The sequence below is a fragment of the Mustela nigripes genome, chromosome 17, assembly GCF_022355385.1.
Source record: "Mustela nigripes isolate SB6536 chromosome 17, MUSNIG.SB6536, whole genome shotgun sequence".
Lineage (NCBI taxonomy): Eukaryota > Metazoa > Chordata > Mammalia > Carnivora > Mustelidae > Mustela > Mustela nigripes.
In genome coordinates this window covers 23,920,322-23,939,784 of record NC_081573.1, presented here as the reverse complement: position 1 = coordinate 23,939,784, position 19,463 = coordinate 23,920,322, and the positions used below count along the sequence as shown (strand labels likewise).

At 40.3% G+C, this 19,463-nt stretch overlaps 1 long non-coding RNA gene and 1 other non-coding gene across 2 annotated transcripts in view; one reads left to right on the top strand and one right to left on the bottom strand.

Moving 5' to 3' along the window:
- Positions 1-1,793: 1,793 nt before the first annotated feature.
- LOC132005173 (uncharacterized) overlaps positions 1,794-19,463 on the top strand; it is a 145,119-nt gene continuing 127,449 nt past the window's right edge. Inside the window, exon 1 of the long non-coding RNA XR_009400752.1 lies at positions 1,794-3,113. This is a non-coding gene — a long non-coding RNA (uncharacterized LOC132005173). The remainder of the gene's footprint in view (positions 3,114-19,463) is intronic.
- On the bottom strand, positions 18,010-18,117 carry LOC132006288 (U6 spliceosomal RNA). Its single transcript, XR_009401054.1, has one exon. It is a non-coding gene; the product is annotated as a U6 spliceosomal RNA (small nuclear RNA).

Genomic DNA, 19,463 nt, shown 5'->3' with positions numbered 1-19,463 from the left:
TGATGCAGTCCCAATAGTTCATTTTTGCCCTTGCTTCCCCTGATTGCCTTTGGCAATTGAAAAAGTTGCTATTGCTTAAGTCAAAGAGGCTGCTGCCTGTGTTCTCCTCAAGGATTTGGATGGATTTCTTTCTCATATTGAGGTCTTTCATCCATTTTGAGTCTAGTTTTGTGTGTGGTGCAAGAAAATTGTCCAGTTTCATTTTTCTGCATGTTTCTGTTCATGGTGGGAATGCAAGCTGGTGCACCCACTCTGGAAAACAGCATTTAGTTTCCTCAAAAAGCTGAAAATAGACCTACCCTATAGCCCAGTAATTGCACTACTGAGTATTTACCCTAAAGATACAAATGTAGTGACCGAAGGGGCACGTGCACCTGAATGTTTATAGCAGCAATGCCCACAATAGCCAGACTGTGAGAGAACCTAGGTGTCCACCAACAGAAGAATGGATAAAGAAGATGTGGTATATGTATACAATGGAATACTATGCAACCATCAAAAGAAATGAAATCTTGCCATTTGCAGTGATGTGGTTGGAGCTGGAGAATATTATGCTGAGTGAAATAAGTCAATCAGAGAAAGACAATTATCATATTATCTCACTGATATGAGAAAGATGAGAGGCATAGTGGGGGGTTTGTGGGGTTAAGAAGGAAAAAATGAAACAAGGATGGGGTTAGGAGAGAGACAAACCATAAGAGACTCTTAATCTCATAAAACAAACTGAGGGTTGCCAGGGGGAGGGGATTAGGGAGAGGATGGTTTGGTTATGGACATTGGGAAGGGTATGTGCTATGGTGAATGCTGTGAAGTGGGTAAGCCTGACAATTCACAGACCTGTACCCCTGGGGCTAATAATACATTATATGTATTATACATTATATGTTAATAAGGAAAAAAGGAAAAAAGGAAAAAAATTCAAGGTATCAACTAAATATTACTTGAACTAAAATGTAATTAAACAAATAAAATTGTAGGGGGTAGGGAAGAAGGTGGAAGAGTAGGGGACCTTCGTTTAATCTGGTCCTTTGAATTCAGCTAGATATCTATCAAATCATTGTGAACACCTGTGAATTCAACCTGAGATCTGTGAAAATAATTGTTGCAATTCTGCAAATAGAAAAGTAACCACTTTCTCAAGACAGGAGGTGTGGAGAAATAAATCTGAGGGGATATGTCAGAAGATATATGGTGGAGAGAGGTAGCCTCCCAAAATTGGCTACTGGAAAGTGCTATAGTTAATAGAGTGCAAACGTGGAAATTTTAGATGTCTGCTCCTATGAGTATATCCCTGTATGAAAGGTGCTCAGGTTGTGAAGCAGAGAACAATCCTAGGTGGGACAGTGTGGTTTCAGGATCCCCAAGGTCACAGAAAGGGGATGCCTGAGTCAGCCGAGTTCCCAAGCATTGGAATAGGGGAAACCAGCTATAATCGGCAAGCCTGAGAGTGGGCCCTCAGCTTGGTTTGCCATAAACTGTGAGCCATGGCATTATTGGGCAACCACTTTCTGAGGAGGGACCCTGCAAATGGTAGAAATGCAACATAGTATTGGCCACAGCAATCAGTCCTAGCCACAACGATCAGACCAGAAAAAAGGAAAAAAAGCATCCAAATTAGTAAGAAGAAAAAATTTTACTATTGCAGATGACATGATACTATATACAGTAAACCCTAAAGACTCCACCAAAACATACTAGAACTAATAAATGAATTCTATAAAATTACAGGATAGGAAATCAATGTACAGAAGTCCATTGCATTTCTGTATGCTAATAAGAAAGCAGTAGGATGAAAAATTATGAAAACAATTCCATTAAAAATAATAAAATACCTAAGAATAAACCTAACCAAAGAGGTGAAAGACCTATACTGTGAAAACTATTGATGAAAAAAATTGATGATGACACAGACAAATGGAAAGATATTCCATGCTTATATATTGAAAAAACAAATATTTTTATTATATCCATACTACCCAAAGAAATCTACAGATTTCATGGAAATACCAACATTTTTTTCACAGAATCGGAACAAATAATCCTAAGATTTGTATGGAACCACAAAAGACTCCAAATAGCCAAAGTAATCCTTCAAGAGATTGACTGCTTTTCCCTGAGGACTCACTAATGAGTGGGGCTGGGATCTTTCAGCTTTAGGGCTGGAGATTGGGATGCCACCATATTTATTTTCATCCTCTAAAGCATCACAGAAAGCGTTCAAGGAACAAAAACCACACAGAAAAGCACAAAACAGCTTACACTGAGCTGAGCCCCTGGCAAGAGATGGTGTAATTCCACCCAGGCAAAGACACGTGGGATTCAGAGTGCAGCAGGGTCCTGTCTCAGAAGACATATCAGTCTAATAAGTTTATGGATCACACAGAATTGAAAAGCTCCAGGACTAGGGAAAATACTATATAGAATTTGAGGTTTTTTCTTTTGATCCATTTGTCTTTCAGTTTAACATTTTCTTTTCTTTTTTCCCTTTTCAACTAATTTCTTACTTTATCAATTCTTTGCCAGATCTTTTAAAATTCTCATTTTAAAATTTACATTTTATAGATATATCCAACATTCCCAGTGTCCTTTCCCTGTATTCAATTATATTATTGTAAATAACTATATATACATTTCTTTCTTTCTTTCTTTCTTTCTTTCTTTCTTTCTTTCTTTTTTCTCTTTTTATTTCCAATTTTGGGATCAAATGTCTTCTAAAAAATGGACCCAGAACCCAGGATCTACAAAAAACACCCAAGACCGAGTGTGTCACCTTCTTCTGTCTACATGTTCATTATATTCTCTCTTTTTTTCTTTTTTTATTCCTTTTTGGTTTTTGATCTCTTCTGCCCCAGGCGGAATTACACCGCCCTTACCCGGGGCCGGGGTGAGTAATCCGCTCGGGTTTGCTTTCAGGAGCTTTTGTTCCCTGAGCGCTTTCCGTAGAGTTCCAGAGGACGGGAATACAAATGGCGGCCTCCTGGTCTCCGGCCCGGAGGAGCCGAGAGCCCAGGGCCCCACTCCTCAGTGCGCGCTCAGAGAATAGCGCCCAGTCACTCCCGTCTGCCTGACCTCCGGCCGCGCTCCGAGCTCACCGAGCCTGCGACCGGTTCAAGGTAACACGGAGCTGCGAGCTTACTGTCGGCTCTGTCTCTGCAGCCGGCTTTCCCGTTCCAATACCCGCAAGCTCTGCGACACTCAGACACCCCCGATCCTTCTGTGACCCTGCGGGACCTGAGGCCACGCTGACCCCGCGTGGGCTTCACCCCGGTTTAGCCTCTGGAGCGATGTCCCTCAGCGGAACAGACTTTTAAAAGTCCTGATTTTGTGCGCGGTTGCTCCGCCGCTTGTCGGGAGCCGGCCCCTCCCCCCGGGGTCTATCTTCCCGTCGCTTTGGATTCACTTCTCCGCCGGTCCTACCTTTCAGAAAGTGGTTGATTTTCTGTTTCCAGAATTGCTGTTCTTCTTCTCTTCGATCTGCCGATGGATTTTCAGGTGTTTGCAATCTTTAGATAAGCTATCTAGCTGATCTCCGGCTAGCTGAAGCAGACTCAGCTTGCTACTTCTCCGCCATCTTGTGGTTTTTGATCTCTTCTGATTAGACTAGTGTATATTTCATAGGAGCATGGATGTTATTTTTATTTCTTTTTTGCTCTAGTTTCCATCTATATTTCTATAAATAAAATACCCAGAAATATATTGTATATTTCCAGGGTCCTGGGTTCTAGGCCCACATCCAGTAGGGCCCTGCTCAGTAGGGAATCTATTTCTCCCTCTTTCTCTCCCCCTGCTTCCAGCTCAGGGTCTCTCTCACTCTCTCAAATAAATAAATAAAATCATTTTGTCTCCCCCTCTTTTTAATATAAACTCAATTAATTAATATATGATGTATTATCAGTTTCAGAATTAGAGGTTAGTGATTCATCAGTCTTTTATATTACCCAGAGCTCATTACATCACGCACCCTCCTTAATGTCCATCACCCAGTTATCCTGTTACCCCATCTCCCCACCCACGTTCCCTCCAGCAACCCTTAGCTTGTTTCCAATGGTTAGGAGTCTCTTAGAGTTTATATTCCTCTCTGCTTTTGTCTTGTTTTATTTTTTCCTTTATTCCCCTCTGATCCATTGTTTTGTTTCTTTAATTCCACATATGAATGAGATCATAAGATAATTGTCTTGCTCTGATTGACTTATTTCTCTTGGCATAATGCATTCTAGTTCCATCCACATTGTTCCAAATGGCAAGATTTCATATTTTGTTTTTAATGCCTGAGTAGTATTCCATCTATGCCACTTTTCCTTTATCCATTCACATCCATCGATGGACATCTGGGATCTTTCCGTTGTTTGGCTATTGTGAACATTGTGGCTCTAAACATCTAAAGAGTGCAGTTGCCTCTTCAGAGCACAGTGTCTCTCTTTGCTTCTATGTGGAACCGTATGTCTTCACCTTTGAATAGTCAAAGGGCCTGGGCGCAGAAAGAGGGAAAAAGCCAGAATAGGGCTACATTTGGTAAAAGAAGCCTCCCAGTAGTTCTGCCTAGACCACAAGGGTACAACTTTGAGATTGGAGCCAAAACCCCATCTAAGGAGCTTATTTGGTATGTCCTCTAACTCTCAGGGACCCATGGAACAGGGACTATGCCAGAAAGGATTCCAGCATTTGGAGATTCTATATCTCAGCCAAATACCACAATGACCTCCACACAACTTTGTGGGTCAGCTTCTGCTCTTTGAGGTGCTTTGGATGGGATAAGATGGAATATGGTGGCACCAGGTGACCAGAGGAGAGAGTGATGGGGAGCTTTCATCCCTCTAACCCAGAACATAGATCTATGTGATGGGCCATTCCAAACATTGCATTCAGAACGGTTTCCCTGGACCTTAACTGTGGTTGTCTTGCCCCTGCTCCCTACCCCCAGAGGATCTTTGGCAACATCTACCGGTTTTTATGTTTGTCACAATGGGGGAAATGCTGCTGCATCTAGTATGTAGAAGCCAGGGGTGCTGCTAAGCATCCTACAGTGCACAAGACAGCACTGTAACAAAGAATTCCCTGGTCCAAACTACCAACAGTGCTGATGTTGAGAAGCCCTGATCTGGATGACCTTCAGCTTCCCTTTGGCCCTGACATAGTTGTGAGGGGGCTCCTTAGAAAAGGGAGGAGGGACCACAAATAAGAAATGTATTTATGCATTTAGTCAAATAACTAAAAGGCCCATCGAGACAGCTTGGTTACTGCCTCATCTCCAAAGATAGTCTCTCTTGTTTGTTTCCATTTTATGATCCCTTCAGTCTGTACACATCATTTCTGCTGCACTATGAATGCACACATGTGGCAAACAAACGCAATAGTTTGGGATCTTTGTTTACCACTGTTTGCCCTACCCTCTCACCATCTTCCCTCCCTTAATTAAAAGATCTGGTTCTCTGTGAAAATCACAGGCAAGGCTGGGACCACACTGATAATTGATTTTTTACTTCTCTCTCAGCAAACTATGGCATTTGATTTTGAGCAGTAGCTTTTCACATGGATAAGGCCACAGTGTTCTTCCAACACCATTTTGAGTTGCAAGAATCTTTGGTGGATGATTTCTTTTTCCTTTTATTGTTCTGCTATTAGCACAGTAATTACAATCATAACATTTCCATCATTTTAGACCTCTTACAGGGGATGATATCTGTGAAAGGGACTTAAGTTTCTGCTGATGACATCTTTGTAATTTTTTTGAGCTCTGCAACAGTAGCATCCCTGGCTGCTCATTAACACACCTCTGGTAATGAAGTTTCACTGACACCTCTGTGGAGTTTGATTTGTCAGAAGGCAGCAAACCGTGGCCTGGAAGATGTGAGCTGAGACTTGTCCTTCCCCTGATGTGACAATACTGGCATTTTCCCAGCTGAGGGGGGGGGGGGGTATGCGGCTCTTCCAAAGCCTGCACTGGGTTTGAATCACTCATCTACATTATTCTAAACTGTGCCCAGCACTGCTTAAATACATTAGACTACGTTCATTCTTCAGAATACTATACAAACATTAAATAAGATAGAGTATAACTATACCAATAAAGTAATAAAATAACCAAGATATATGAGGCCCCACAAAAAACTGCATAACAACATGCATAAATGATCTCACTTAAAAATATTCCCTATCGGGGTGCCTGAGTGGCTCAGTCAGTTAAGCATCTGCCTTCAGCTTGGGTCGTGATCCCAGCGGCCTGGGATTGAGCCCTGCATTGGGCTCCCCACTCGGCAGGAAACCCGCTTCTCCCTCTGTCACTGTCCTGCTTATCTTCCTTCTCTCACTGTGTCTCTCTGTGTTAAATAAATAAATAAAATCTTAAAAAAAAAAACCTCCCTATCATTCATATACTTATATAGGCATACAGAACGTTGGGAGGAATGTAGTAAAACTGTTGACAGTGATTATCCTAAGACTAGAAGGAGGTGGGGGAAGTTGCAGGGAAATTTCCCTTTCGCGGTTTTATAATGAGCATGTTGGTGGCGGAGATGTGTTCATTGCCTGTCCAGCATCCATTCCACCTTTCCCTGGTAAGTGTCTCCAGCTCTTTCCTCTCTCTCCCTCCCTCTGTTCCTTCACTACCCATCCTCTTCCCTGCCTCTTTCTGTCTTCCCATTTAAAGTACCAAAAGACCTTCTAGTGATTTCCTTAGTTTCACACACAGATGGTATTACCATCTCATCTAAAAGCTGTTGCTATGTAACATAACAAAAATGCAAATGGTCAATACCACTGTTTTGGTGAAGGAAAATAAGGCAAAAACAATAGAATAGCTCAACCAGAAGATAATTTGGGGGGAAGAGCCAAAGGAGAGTGAGAAAGAGACTCTTTTTTTTTTTATTGTGTTACGTTAGTCACCATAAAATACACCATTAGTTTTCTTTTTAATTTATTTTTTATTTATTTTCAGCATAACAGTATTCATTATTTTTTTCACCACACCCAGTGCTCCATGCAATCCGTGCCCTCTATAATACCCACCACCTGGTAGTTTTTGATGCAGTGTTCCAAGATTCATTATTTATGTACGACACCCAGTGCTCCATGCAATATGTGCCCTCCTTAATACCCACCACAAGGCTCACCCGCCCCCCATCCACCTTCCTTCTAAAACCCTCAGTTTGTTTCTCAGAGTCCACAGTCTCTCATGCTTCATCTCCCCCTCCATTTTCCCCCAATTTACTTTTCCTTTCCTTCTCCTAATGTCCTCTATGTTATTCCTTATGCTCCACAAGTAATTGACTTTCTCTGCTTGACTTATTTCATTCAGCATAACCTCCTCCAGTCCTATCCATGTCGATGTAAAAGCTGGGTATTCATCCTCTCTGATGGCTGAGTAATATTCCTTTGTATATACGGATCACATCTTTATCCATTTGTCCGTAGAAGGGCAAGTTGGCTCTTTCCACTGTTTGGCTATTGTGGACATTGCTGTTATGAACATGTAGTCTGAGCTTTGCTGCTGAAGACAGGACCCAGCAGAACTGTATTACCCTCCTCCCACTCACACTACCAGTGAGTCATTATGAACCACAGAACTTCATCTTTACCAGAAGAGATATATACATGGGCCATCCATGTTTTTTAAAAAGGAAATCTTAATCAAACTATTGTTTTTTTCAGAAATCATCTTTTTTTCCTGCATTCAGTACTCATGTTCCATTCCAACAGCATTTCCTCCATTGGCCACAGCTCCCTCTTGGTATGTATCCTTCTCTTGGCTTCTAGGGCATCCCATGTTCTTCCTTCTATCTCTAAGACCACAGTTTCCCAACCTTATCGCTGGTTCCTCTTTGCCTAGCACACTCTTAAGCCTTGGTATGGTCAGAGACTTGTCTGAGCCCTCTTCTTCCCTAATACCCTCTTCCAGTAACTTTCAAGTCACTTCTTTCTAAGACTTCTCTTCTGAAGTTGATTTATTGTACCCAAATAAGTGGTGTTCCTAAGCAGCTTGGTGTAGCAAGAAGAGCACTAGGCTGATACTCAGAAGGCCCAAATGTGAACTCCAGATCTCCGAATATCCAGCTGTGTAGTCCTGGGAAAGGCCCACTGCCTCTTTGAGTATACACATGATCACCTGTAAAATCACCCTAATTCACTGGCCTGTGTTAGCACTAACTGTGACAATGTATGGGCAGGTCATTTGTAAATCAAAAGCGTTAGGACCTGTGGGGGCCGATTATGCCTTGTACTACCATGTGGTGGACCAGTGCCCGTTGATGAGGGAGGTTAGTCAAGAACCTCTCCTGGGGAGAGGGTGGGCGCCTGAGTGGGTCAGTGGGTTAAGCCTCTACGGTCAGCTCAGGTCATGGTCCCAGGTTCCTGGGATCAAGCCCTGCATCGGGCTCTCTGCTCAGCAGGGAGCCTGCTTCCCCCACTCTCTCTGCCTGCCTCTCTACCTACTTGTGATCTCTGTCTGCTGTCTGTCAAATAAGTAAATAAAATCTAAAAAAAAAAAAAAAAAAAAAAAAAGAACTCTCCTGGGCAGCGGGTAGTATTTGAGCCAAATTCAGAATGTGATAGTCATCACTGATGGGCTATCCATCCCCCTCTTCCAAATGATTTAAAAAACATTTTGAAACAAATGATTATGGGAGAGAAAATCCTTATGCAAAGAAAGTATTTTAAAGCCTTACAAAGCCATTATTCCAAGTGTTTTTGGTGGGGGGGGGGGATAAAACAAGCAAATGAACACCTTCTGGGACAGTTTCAGGTGAGTTGGAGCTTGGCCTTATAATGTCTGTACTGGATGATGTTTTAAGGAATCCTGTGGGTTGTAGAACTTTGATGTTTAAAAGTGGGCCTTCCTGCTTACCCATTCCCTCACACTTTCTAATCCTGGGAATTTCTAGGGAGTTATTTGTTTAGGCAAAAACAGTTTGCAAACCATTGATCTGGCCTATCACCTATTTTGATGGATAAGAGAACTGGGAAAAAGGAAGAAAGGTGTGTCTAGAGCAAAATAAAACAGTGGAGTCATGTAAAACAGCCTGAATCCTTGGACTGAGAAGTTCACAGTCATCCTGCCTATCATCCTGCCATAATGATAGGATTCCTAGCATGTCAGTTATCTGTTGACTTCTGGCAGGAGTGATGCTTATCTGTGACCCCAAATTTGCTTAGTCCTCATTGACAGTATTTGTTTCAATGGCTTAGGATCCTCAGAGGACCCCTGAGATGGAGGATAGAGCCCAAGTGCTTTAATCAGACACAGACACACACACACACATGCACACACAGACACACACACACACACATGCACACACACACACACACACACACACACACAAAGAGAGTCTAGAGATTTACACATGTGTTTGTTCAAAAAAAAAAAATTAGAAACCCCAAAGAACCCAAAGAGCCCAGAGCCTTACCAGGGTGCCAGAAGTATAATGACTCCAACTGTTTCTTGAATCCTTGAATAATTCCATTCAAATTCAAGATTCTCAGGTTATGAGTTTAATCCTATGCAGCCAGAGAACCTTGGCCAGCAATCCCACCAAAGAAGAAGCCAGATGCTTCAAAATCCAGGGGAGTGGAAGGCAGACAGTCAAACATCCAACAACTCTCCACCACACCTATCTTCTTCATGTCTGTGTCCTTCATGGTAGGAGCCTTCTGCTCCTCTGCAGTGCTGGTCCTTAGCATCTTGCTCTTCCCTGTGGCTACAGAGAACCCCAACAAAACACTAGTTCATTAATAACAGGACTTTGCTTGTGAACTGAAGTTTACAAGCACCAAGCACTTTCACATAGGTATCTCTGGTATGACACAGGCAAGACAGGAAAAATAATCTGTTACTACTGTTACAGAAGAGGAAACAGGGTTTATTAATTCTCTCTTGCTGCTCTAACAAATTACTACAAACATAGTGGTTTATTTTTTTCCAGGAATATATCTAAACATTTTATTTTTTAATTCAATTAACCATCTTTAAACATCATTAGTGTTTGATATAATGTTCAGTGATTTATTAGTTGAGCAAAACACCCAGTGCTCATCATATCATGTGCCCTCTTTAATTCCCATCGCCCAGTTACCAATCCCCCACCCACCTCCTTTTCTGCAATCCTCAGTTTGTTTCCCAGAATCAAGAGTCTCATATGGTTTGTCTCCCTCTCTGATTTCTGCCCGCTGAGTTTTCCCTCCCTTCCCCTATTGTCCTCTGCACTATTCCCTGTATGCCACATATGAGTGAAGCCATGTGATAATTGTCTTTCTCTGCCTGACTTACTTCACCTCCAATTCCATCCATGTCGATGTAGATGGTAGACAGTCATCCTTTCTGATGGCTGAGTAGTATTCCATTGTATATATGAACAACATCTTCTTTATCACTTCAGCCATTGAAGAGCATTCCCAACTCCTTCCACAGTTTGGCTACTGTGGACATTACTGCTATGAGCATCGGGGTGCAGGTGCCTCTTCTTTTCACTACATCTGTATCTTCAGGTTACATACCTAGTAGTGCAATTTCTGGGTCATAATGTAGCTCTATTTTTATTATCCCGAAGAACCTCCATCTGTTCCCCATAGTGGCTGCACCAGCTTGCATTCTCATAAACAGTGTAAGAAGGCTCATCTTTCTTCATATCCTAGCCAACACTCGTTTCCTGTTTTGTTAAATTTTGCCATTTAATTGGTGATATCTCATTATGGTTTTGATTTGTATGTACGTGAAAGCTAATGATGTTGTGCATTTCTTCATATGTCCTTTAACCATTCGTATGTCTTCTCTGAAGAAGTATCTGTTCATGTCTTCTGCCCCTATTTCAACTGGGTCATTTGTTTTTTGAGTGTTGAATTTGAGAAGTTCTTTATAGATCTTGGATATCACCCCTTTGTCTGTAGTGTCACTTGCAAATATCTTCTCCCATTCCGTAGGTTGCCTCTTAGTTCTCTTGACTGTCTTCTTTGCTGTTCAGAAGGTTTTTGTCTTGATGAAGTCCCAATAGTTTATTTTTGCTGTTGTTTCCCTTGACCATGAGACATGTCTTGAAAGAAGTTATTGTGGCTGATGTTGAAGAGGGTCCTGCCTATGTTCTTCTCTAGGATTTTGATGGATTCCTGTCTCACATTGAGATATTTCATCTAACAATTGTAAATCTCTGTCTTAAATGCGGAAGCAGCCACTACAGAAGCTAGCTGTTAACAAAAATAAAGAATCAGATGGATAGTAAAACGTTAATAGTAGGAGATTCTAACACTCTTCTCTCAGCATTGGGCAGATAATCTAAGCAGAAGATCAACAAAGAAACAAGAGCTTTGAATGACACATTGGACCAGATGGACTTCACAGATATATACAGAACATTCCATCCTAAGGTAACAGAATACTGATTCTTCTCAAGTGTACATGGAATGTTCTCCCAAAAAAGACCACATACTGGGTCACAAATAATGCCTCAGCCAATACAAAAAGATTGAGATTATTCCTTGCATGTTATCAGATGACAATGCCTTGAAACTAAAACTCAATCACAAGAAAAATATTTGGAAGGAACTCAAACACCTGGAAGTTAAAGAGCATCCTGGTAAAGAATGATTGGATCAATCAGGAAATTAAAGAAGAACTTAAACGATTCATGGAAATTAATGAGAATGTAAAGTTCAGTCCAAAACCTATGGGATACTGCAAAGATGGTCCTAAAAGGGGAAATACATAGAACATAGAAATACATAGAGCCACCTGGAAGAAATGGATGCATTCCTAGAGACTTACAAACTACCAAGACTGAAGCAGGAAGAAATAGAAAAGTAATAAAATAATAATAGTAAAATAAAAAATAGAAATAGAAAACCTGAATAGACCAGCAAGGAAATTGAAGCAGTAATCAGAATCTCTCAACAGACAGGAGTCCAGGGCTGGGTGACTTCCCAGGGGAATTCTACCAAACATTTAAAGAACTATTACCTATTCTACTGAAGCTCTTTCAAAAAAATAGAAATGGAAGGAAAACTTTCAAACTCGTTCTATGATGCCAACACTACCTCAATCCCCAAAACAGACAAAGATCCCATCAAAAGGAGAATTACACATCAATATCCATGATGAACAGGAATGTCAAAATTCTCACCAAGATCCTAACCAATAATATCCAACAGTACATTAAAAGGATTATTCATTTCCAGTTTTACTTTTGTATGGTGTATGTAAGGGAATGGTCTAGTTTCATTCTTCTATATGTAGCTGTTCATTCTTCTATATGCAGCTGTTCAACTTTCCTAACACCACTTATTGAAGAGACTGTCTTTTCTTCCATTGGATATTTTTTCCTAATTTGTCAAAGATTAGTTGACATAGAGTTGAGGCTCAATTTCTTGAGCCTCTATTTTGTTTCATTGGTCTATTTGTCTCTTTTGTACCAACAACATGCTATCTTGGTGATCACAACTTTGTAATACAGCTTGAAAATGGAATGGGAAGTTATCAGATAGGGAGTCAAACCATGAAAGAGTCTAAATCATAGGAAACAAATGAGGGTTTTGGATGGGAGGTGGGTGGGAGATGGGATAAGTTTGTGATGGACATTAAGGAGGGCATGTGATGTGATGAGCACTGGGTGTTACATGCAACTGATGAAATATTGAACTCTACATATGAAAGTAATGATGTCGTATATGTTGGCTAATTGAATTTAAATAAAAAAAACAATTGAAAGTGTAAGGATACATTTTTTTTTGTAAATAACATATAGTGAATTTAAAATATTCCTATCAGAAATCTCTAAGGAGGAAATTACGTTCACATTTATTATGATTATGACGTGTTTGGACTTTTTACTACTATGTTACTTATATTTCCAACTTAAAATTGTGTCTTAATTTTTCTATTGATTTTTGTTACTCTTAATTAATTATATCTTATTTCTAATCTTAGAGTGGTCACACTTAAAGTTTTTTTTAATGACAGAGTGTTATGCAAGAGTTTTACTGATTTTACCAGTACATGTCAACATAGTCTTATTTTTAAAATTTTATTTTATTTAAAAATATTTATTTATTTGACAGAGAGAGATCACAAGTAGGCAGAGAGACAAGCAGAGAGAGAAGGGGAAGCAGACTCCCTGCTGAGCAGAGAGCCCGATGCGGGGCTTGATCTCAGGACCCTGAGGTCATGACCTGAGCCGAAGGCAGAGGCTTAACCCACAGAGCCACCCAGGTGCCCTGAATATAGTCTTATTTTAATACGTAGAATTAAACTCTATCTTTAACTGTTCAAATGAACAAAACCTTTAGTACTCTTTTACATTTTCTCTTCCAGGACCATCCCTGACACCACCATTATTGTGATATTATCTGGATTCTTAGTTTTATGTTTTATTTTTTCCTTTTACACTATGCTCATGCTTCAGAAATTTCCATTCTTTACGATTGCATTATGCTTTGCAGTTACTTCAGTGATAGTTACTTAGACTCGACTATGATGGTTTTAATTTCCTTGCTCATTGCTGAGACAGATTGTATTTTCCAATGTTGGTCACAACAGAGCCTCTTATCTGCCAAGCTATTCTTACAGTGACATCCATAGCTCCCTGAATTTGGGAATACCCTTGTGAATGCCTTGGTTGGTAGAGTACAGTGGAAGTGATGCTATGTGACCTTTGAGCCCAGAGCATAAAAATGCCATGACCTTCTGCAGTACTGTCTTGGTAGGTTCATTCTTTTTATTTTATTTTATTAATTTTATTTTATTATTAATTTTATTTTATTTTTTCAGTGTTCTGAGACTATTTGTTTATGCACCACACCGAGTTGTCCATGCAATATGTGCCCTCCTTAATACCTCCTTAATAATATCATCAGGCTCACCCATTTCCCCACCTTCTCCCCTCCAAAACCCTCAGTTTGTTTCTTGGAGTACACAATCTCTCATGCTTCATCTCCCCCTCTGGTTTCCCCCAATTCACTTTTCCTTTCCTTCTCCTAATGCCCTCCATGTTATTCCTTATGTTCCACAAGTAAGTGAAACCATATAATAATTGGCTCTCTCTGCTTGACTTATTTCACTCAGCATAGTCTCTTCCTAGACCTGTCCATGTTGATACAAAAGTTGGGTATTCATCCTTTGTGATGGCTGAATAATATTCCATTGTATATATGGACCATATCTTTATTCATTCTTCTGTTGAAGGGCATCTTGGCTCTTTCTACAGTTTGGCAATTGTGGCCATTGCTGCTATGAACCTTGGGGTACAGATGGCCCTTCTTCTCACTACATCTGTATCTTTGGGGTAAAGACCCAGTAGTGCAAATGCAGTGTCATAGGGTAGCTCTATTTTCAATTTTTTGGGGGGCATCTCCACACTGTTTTCCAAAGTGGCTGCACAAACTTGCATTCCCACCAACAGTGTAAGAGGGTTGTCCTTTCTCCACATCCTCTCCAACACTTGTTGTTTCCTGTGGTAGGTTCATTCTTGGAAGCATAGTAGCTCATGTGGAGAGACCACATGGAGAGTTCCCAAGTAGATGTTTTGGCTGATTGTCTTACTGAGGTTCCAGTCTACCAGCATCAGCTATGTCGGAGGGAATATATCTCCAGATGATTCCAGCTCTTAACCTGTTGAGTCACTTCCAGCCTTTAGGTCTTTTGCTGAGGCTCCAGACATTGAATAACAGAGACAAGCATCTTTGCTCTGTCCTATCCAAATTCCGGACCTATATCCTTGAAGATAATAAAATTATTGCATTACCCCTGTAAATTTGGGATGTTTTGTTATGAAATAATAGTAACTATCCAGAACACCACTGTTTATCTTATACTGTGCTCATATTTCTTGATTAACTTTATTATAGCTCATCCCCAACTTATATTTTTTTCAGAGACAGTACATTAGTGATGGATTTTATGAGTTTTAATATGTTTAATTTTTAACATTATACTTGATATTGGATATAGAATTCTAGGCTTAGAATCATTTGTCCTAAAACATTGAGGGCGTAGTATCTTAATTTACAGCACCTCATATTGCTAATGAGAATTTTGCTAGTGGTCAGATTATTATTCCTTTTAAAGTTAGTTGTATTTTTATTTTTATAAATATTTGGGGATTTTTATCTTAATCCTTGGAGATAAAAATCACCAGAATATGTACTTTTTAAAGTTCCTCCTTTGGGTCACAGCTTCTCTAGTATTCTGTTGGTCATCATTTCTGGGGGTACTCACAAAAGGAGTGGGACAAAACTTTGGGTTTGCTGAGGCCATGACTGGTACTAATAATCTACCTTTTCCACTCTGCTTTCAAAATTCTCCTGTCTCTGTGCTTGGTCATCATTTCTGATGGTTTTAGTGGCTTACTTGGCAGAGGCTGGGAGGGAATTATCCTGGAACCTCATTTCTTAAGGGTCTGAGATGTGGTTTCTGTGCCTTTAGCAGACCACGGGTGCTGTCCTTGCACATTTACAGTTAAAACTGAATATGAGAGTAACAAGAGATGCCCCAGTGTATTATCTGGATGCCAAAGATACTCATCTCTGCCAGAATTATGTAGTAGGAGTCCTTCTGCTTCATAATGGGTGGGGTCAATCACCCTTACCATCATAGTAATTACTGTGATAGATGGTTTCCTGGCAAGAGGATACTAATCAGGTGGTAGCAATAGATTTCAGTTTAATGAGACTCCAATTATAGCCCCCTGATGGAAGCATTTGCTCTCTAGGAAACAAAACCTCTAAACTCACAGAGCCTCAAGTTGCATTGACAGAAGTACAAACACCCAAGTGATGTTGAATAGTATCACTTTTACTTCCATTTTCCTGACCCATATATCCTACCTCTGAGGGACATACCAGCATAGAATGGCCATGGATTTAAAGTGTAAACCACATTTTAAGGGCTGACACTGTCTTTGAGAATGTCACATATAGACTGCTTCTTCAGCTATGCCTTCAAGAAACCATTTCATCTCTATATTTCTATTTCAGAAATATCTCTTCTATTTCTATTATTTCCATTTCTGTTTCAATATCTCTATCTCTACTTCAGCTCTATCCAGCAGCTTCTAGGTGGTGTGGAAAGTGATGACAGCATGGATGGCAGGGTGATGTGCCCACCACTGCACTGTCTTTGCTATGCAGTTGATCCTTTGGTATGAGGTGATGTTATGTGGAATCCTATGTCGGTAGTCAGATGCTCTAGGAGCCCTTGGGTTGCAGTACTGTCTGAGGCCATCTGGACAGGAAAAGAAAACCAGTAATCATTATGTATTTCATTTCTAGTCAAGATGAATTGCTGTTCCCAGGTAGAAGAAGTTCAATTAACCAACTTGACTTCAAAGTGACTGGTTATTGTTAATTTCTATAGCTGGCAGTAAGACATTCGTCAGTGATTGTAGCTAGATTAGCCTTGGAAAGAAGCAGTCCATGCTGTGGGTCATGTGTAGCCTCCATTTCTGCCACCAAGATTATTCTATTGTTATTCTATTCACAAACCCATTGCAAAAGCACTGGAATGGGCAAGCCAGAGGCTGGCTGACATCTACTGAATCATACTATCTACTTGGTTCTTTGGTGTTTCTTCAACAGAGGATGCTTTCTAGTGGGTGTAGTTTACAACACTAAGATCCTTGTGCTCTGTACCCACTCTCATATCTATCTATGTATCTCTGCTCCAGAGCTCTTTATTCTGGCTCTTCCAATCTTTCACTTTCTCAACACTTGCCAGGTTAAAACGAATTGGTGCTGAGCCCACCTGACTTATGACTTGTGAGCCTGAAAGTCCAGCATATGATGGAAAATTTTGGTTATAGGGTCACTTTATGTGCCATGGTCAGATAATCAGTTTCTCCCAGGGCCCAGTAGTATGCCAGGAGCTCTTTTTAACTGGTCTACAGTACTCTGCTGTGAATGGCATGGTCTTGCTCTGGAAATATAAGGGTCTGCTCTGCAGTGCTTCTACTACACACATTTTTCTCTATCACAGATACCCTACTGTCGCAGACTCTGCAGGTAATGTGGTCCAAACAGGGCTGCTTATACAACAGTCTAAACCTTCTTCACATCCTTTTTCTTTCTCTGGACCCATTGATGGCTTTCATGTTACCCAATAAATGAGCCAATGTCATATTCCTGAGCATGATTTATGTTATTCCAAAACCTGAAGGAGTCTCCAGGTTTTTCAGTGGTAAAAAGTTCAATGTTTAAAAACTCGTCACTTGCTTTTTTATTTTCTTATTTATTTATTTATTTTTATTTCTTTCCAGCATAACAGAATTCAGAGCACACCCAGTGCTCCATGCAATACGTGCCCTCCTCAATACCCACCACCTGGCTCCCCCAACCTCCCACCCCCCACCCCTTCAAAACCCTCAGATTGTTTTTCAGAGTCCATAGTCTCTCATGGTTTACCTCCCCTTCCAATTTCCCTCAACTCCCTTCTCTTCTCCATCTCCCTATGTCCTTCATGTTATTTGTTATGCTCCACAAATAAGTGAAGCCATATGATACTTGACTCTCTCTGCTTGACTTATTTCACTCAGCATAATCTCTTCTGGTCCTGTCCATGCTGCTACAAAAGTTGGGTATTCATCCTTTCTGATGGAGGCATAATACTCCATAGTTGTCATTTGATTTCGATGTGATATTCCAGAATGCCCCAGACTACTGGACTAAAAACTTCAACAAAAGAGCAGGCCCTTGGATTTTTGTGGGATTTTTCTCCTACTTTCTAGATCACATATCTTTTAAAAAAATATTTTTTATTTTTTAATTTTTATTTTTAAAATTTTTTAAAATTTATTATTATTATTTTTTTTGTAAAGATAGAATGTATTTTTATCCCCAGGGGTACAGGTCTGTGAATCGACAGCTTTACACACTTCACAGCACTCACCATAGCACATACCCTCCTCAATGTCCATAACCCCACCATCCTCTCCCAACCCCCCTCCCCCGAGCAACCCTCAGTTTGTTTTGTGAGATTAAGCATCTCTTATGGTTTGTCTCCCTCCTGATCCCATCTTGTTTCATTTATTCTTTTCCTACCCCAAAAATCCCCCACTTTGCATCTCCACTTTGTGTCATTGTTGTGCAGGGGCCATGCTAATCTTCTCTGTTTTGTTCCAATTTTAGGATATGTGCTGCTGAAGTGAGCATGCATCACCACTTTAGATCACATATCTTAATGAGGTGTCTAGAATATTTGCCCCTCTTGCTCATTAGGTCCAATTAATGGGATGTCATCTATATAGTGGGCCAATGTGATAATCTTTGGAATATCCTTTTAGACTATACTGTAATAGCAAGCAGGATTAGCATAGTTCTGGCTGGGGTAAGGCTGTGAATGTATACTGGTCTATCCTGTAAGAGTGCTAATTGCTTCTGAGCTTTCTTCATGATGGGTATTGAAATAATGGGTTTGCCAAGTAATGGCTGCATTACATGTTTTATATGTTAACATGTTCTACTAAAGATACTACATCCAACATAGTGAAACTGCTGCTACTATTTGGTTAAATTTGTAGTAGTTTGCTGTCATCTACTATGCACCATCTTGTTTTTACAGGAGCCAGACTTATGAGTTAAGTGGAGACCACTACCCCTGCATCCTGCAAGTCCTTGTGTGGCACTAATCAACCTCTTCTTCAGGGTCTGATATGTTGTTTTTTATTTATTCTTCTGGGCTAAGAGTGGGAGGATTGTAGACAGTTTTAGGGATTCTACTTGGTCTTTCCTATTATAATAATTTTTATTCCATAAGTCAAGGGGCCAACTTGAAGATTCCAAAGCCACTGGTCCCACAGCCATTCCAATAACAAATTCAGAAGCTTGAACAATGGCCACCATGTGGACCCAGTGTAAAACAGACTTAGACTAGAATTCCATTTAGTCCCTCACTCTATATACTCTTATTTTGTATCTCCTGGGGTCATAATGACATTTTGAGTCCTCAAACTTTATACAGTTTGATGGCTATTCAGATGCTGCCTAAACTAAGCCTGCAAGGCTAAGATACTCATCAGAAAGTCATTCTGGGATTGCTTCTATACATGATTTAGGCTGTTGAGTTTCTACACCATTAAGCATAGCTAAGATGATGTTATCCTGAAAAAATTTCAGAACAGCCATTATTATTCCCTTACCATTACCATAACATTTTAATTAACTTATATTTTAGTAATCACTCTTTCTATATACCTATCTTTGGCTTTCTTTCTCTGATTATACTTGTCTTTTTGTGATATTATGGTAGGGGAGCAAAATTTACCACCCCAAAATGTATCTCTGTGGTATGTGGATGCATTCCTAGAAACATATAAACTACCACAACTGAACCAGGAAGAAATTGAAAGCCTGAACAGACCCATAACCAGTAAGGAGATTGAAACAGCCATCAAAAATCTCCAAACAAACAAAAGCCCAGGGCCAGACGGCTTCCCGGGGGATTCTACCAAACATTTAAAGAAGAACTAATTCCTATTCTCCTGAAACTGTTCCAAAAA